Source organism: Mus caroli, unplaced genomic scaffold, assembly GCF_978045245.1.
Source record: "Mus caroli unplaced genomic scaffold, Mus_caroli_1 scaffold_15, whole genome shotgun sequence".
Taxonomy (NCBI): domain Eukaryota; kingdom Metazoa; phylum Chordata; class Mammalia; order Rodentia; family Muridae; genus Mus; species Mus caroli.
The window spans coordinates 61,561,504-61,564,964 of NW_028227270.1; the positions used below are offsets into that span (position 1 = coordinate 61,561,504).

General features: G+C 47.8%; 1 pseudogene; it reads right to left on the bottom strand.

The window, feature by feature from the left end:
* Positions 1–1,001: 1,001 nt before the first annotated feature.
* On the bottom strand, positions 1,002–1,638 carry LOC110307681 (large ribosomal subunit protein eL13 pseudogene; annotated as a pseudogene).
* Positions 1,639–3,461: the final 1,823 nt, after the last annotated feature.

Consider the following 3,461-nt stretch of genomic DNA (forward strand, 5'->3'; position numbering starts at 1 on the left):
GAGCCAACTTCATATGTGCTCTGGCAGAGTGTCGAACAACCGGTGATTCCCACGGGAATCCCATATGCCACAGTGAGTAGTGACAACGAAGGGCATCCCTAACTTTAAGTCACTCGGCATTTCCTAACCACCACGGACCCTTGAGGACACACCTGAAGTAGCCACACCACTGTGGTGATTCACACAGCTTTACATAACTTTGTAGACCTGACCAGGTTTGTCAGTTCGGTCCCCAGAAAGGGCTCACTCTCTGTAAGATAAAAGGAAAAGAAACAAAGTGAATGTAAGGGAATCCGCTCAAATTGACTCTTTCAATGACTATATCTCAAAATAAGATAATCCTAACCTGGAAAAGGAGTGCCCAGGAGTCATGTGTACTGCGGCGGTACACAGGCTGCTGGAGGTAAGCGCAGTTTCTTCCTGGTGTGATTGCCTGGTGCCACCTCTGCTTTGGGACCCCAAGTCAGGCAGTCAGGGAGTGACACAGCACATCCTAGATCTGCTTTATAAAAACTGCATGTTTAAGTAGCATGTGGTTTAAGTGCCAAGCACGGGTTTCTAGCAACCTATCCAGGGATACATTGTGGCGATTACGATAAATAATTCACCAGTGTGCAAACACGGAGACTGTAACTACACAAAGGAAGATGATAGGCTGGTGCTGAGTGAGACAGATGTGGGCGGCCACTACTGAATGCACAGCTCACCGATGAGATGCCTGGCTTCCTTCTCTTGAGTTACAGTTCATTTTAAAAATTAAATTGAAGTGGATTGTTGAATATTATGTGGTGCACTATGATACATATATGGAAACCTACAAACATATGCATACACATTTCGGTAAGAATAGACATGAAAATATACCCCACAAACACATGTTCATGGACAGGAAGACACTTGCATGCATTGTAGACACACAGACCAAACACACCTTTCTTTCTTTCTTTCTTTCTTTCTTTCTTTCTTTCTTTCTTTCTTTCTTTCTTTTCTTTATGGAAAATTTATTGCAACTCTCCGTCCATGCAATACCTTTTCTTTTCTACGTCTTGCTCTGCAGCTTCCTTCGCCCTTTTTGCTCGGATGCCAAAGAGGCGGGCATTGCCACAGGCCGTTTGGAGACTGGCAAAAGCCTTAAAGTTCTCTTCTGTGATAATTCTGGCCTTTCCTTTTTGTGCACGTCAGATGGGCGTCACAGGTCCTATCAGCTGGGTGGCCAGCTTAAGTTCTCCCTTCTTCGGAGCAGAAGACTTCCTGGGAAAAAGTATGTGCTTGGGGCGGTACTCATTCAGGCGCTGCACGTTGGCCTGCAGTAATTCATTCAGTGGATTCGTCGCTCCTTGGGTCCACAGAGATGCTGAAGGTGCGAGCCATTTTCTTGTGGATGCCAGCCACTCTGAGTTCCTCCAGGCCGAAGCCCCTGCCAGCCCGGATGTTGCTGTGGTATCTAACTGTAGGGCACCTCACGATGGGCCTGATGGGGCGGGAAGCGGGACGAGGGGCAATGCGGCAGGCTTTTGCCTGCCGGGCTTTGCGACTGTGGATCTTGCGTGCTGGCTGGTTGAACCAAGTGTCCACTCGCTGCTGCCAATCCTTGTGGAAGTGGGACTTCAGGATCACGCCATTCCAGCTGGGTGCCATGGCTGCCTCCTAAACAGGAGAACGGCCAAGCAGAAAGAACACACCCTTTCTTAGGTCTCTCAGCACCTACATAAATTTTGTGAACGTTGTCTTTCTTAGAAGAGATAGTAATAGAGGCTCAAAAGTCAGACCACATTCCCATGAAACCTGGCTCTGGCTCTCTGGAGCTATGTGGACTTTGACAAAGCTATTGACTCCTTGACCCTTGACCCTTGGTTGCCTAAGTAAAGGTGGTGGTAGCAGAAGCGCCTCTCTGACAGAATGCAGTAGAGCATGAGGGAGGTGATGCCCATCACCAGCTTGGTGCGGTTTTTCACCTCTCACCCACTTCTTCCTCCCCATCTCCTTTCCATTCTGTTTTCATTTACCACTAGGCAACCACATACAGTGATCTGGAACAAGACCAGAGACGTTCTCGTGCTTTATCTGGATGCTAGTATCAAGAGAGCCAAGGAGCTGTGTGTGGCCCGTTCTACCAGGAGCAGTGATAGTGTGTTAGCCCACAGGTGGGAACCTGCTTCCTCCCTGCTCCTCCCTGCAGGCTGATCCACTTGCCTCCTCCCGGCTCAGACATCCAGTCCCCAGCGGAGCAGCTGCCTAAACTGAGCACAGTCTGTGGTGCACTGCTCTCACGCCTGGGCTCCATCTCCCTCCGGATGGATTCCACGGATGTGTGCTTCCATGAATCAGGGATAGGGGGTCTGGCTTTGGAAGAACAAAGCAGCTTTCTACAGAAGGACAACTGAAAATAAAATCTGAGGTTAGCCAGGAGGTGATGGGGGAGGGAGAGGATGCTCTTACCCTGAGGCCTCCTTGTCTGGAGGAAGATGAGAAGGAAGCTAGACTTCCCCTTCCCCAACTCAAGTGGTAGAAAGAACGAGATGACTTGTCCATTTTCAAGCCCCCCCTCTCTATCTCTCTCTCTCTCTTGCTCTCTCTCTTTCTCCCCCCCCCCACGTTGGATATATGTGTGCTTGTTTTGTATGTCTGTGTGCATGTTTCTTCCTGTTCATGTGTGTCGTGTGTGTGTGTGTGTGTGTGTGTGTGTGTTTGCACATCCATTTTTAGCTAAACATGTATGCTTATGTGTCTGTGTGTTTGCACATATACAACCAGCCACTACATTATCTAAGCGAACCCTTTCCTTCCTTTCCTCTCTCCCCCTTTCTCCTTTCTACCTCAGAGCACATTCAGAAAGTTGATCTATTTTTCTATTACTTCATGAACTAAAATTAAAAATAGGTTAAATAATTGCTCTGCCACCTGCAGGCCACATGGAGCCAAGGATAGCTAGGAACACAGACCAACACAAAGTAACAGATTTTCCAACATCTCCAGGGCACTCGTGTGTGTGTGTGTGTGTGTGTGTGTGTGTGTGAGAGAGAGAGAGAGAGAGAGAGAGAGAGAGAGGCTTTGTTTTGTAACTTGATCAAGCATTTCTCCAGTGTGAACTCTGTCGATAACAGCACGATGCCTCCAGATAAAAAGGCTAGACATGCCCGTGAACTGAGGAAAAACACCTGCACCTTAAACAGAAACCTGAAATGAACAGGCTGCTGCAATTGTGTTGGGGTGCTGCTCCATCTGAAAGGTTTGCTCCTTGTAAGCAAAGGCATAGACCAAATAAGTGAACATATTGGTAACAAATAAATATAACACAAACATCGTCAAAAATAGATCTCAGAAAGAGGACACGACAGTTCTACTCTTGGGCGTCCTACAGGGCAACAAGGACCACTTTCATCTGAAACAGCCTTGGTACCTTCCGTTTATCTGAGACTTGCTCGACACTTTCCATCTATCTGAGACTCACTGCCCTTCCT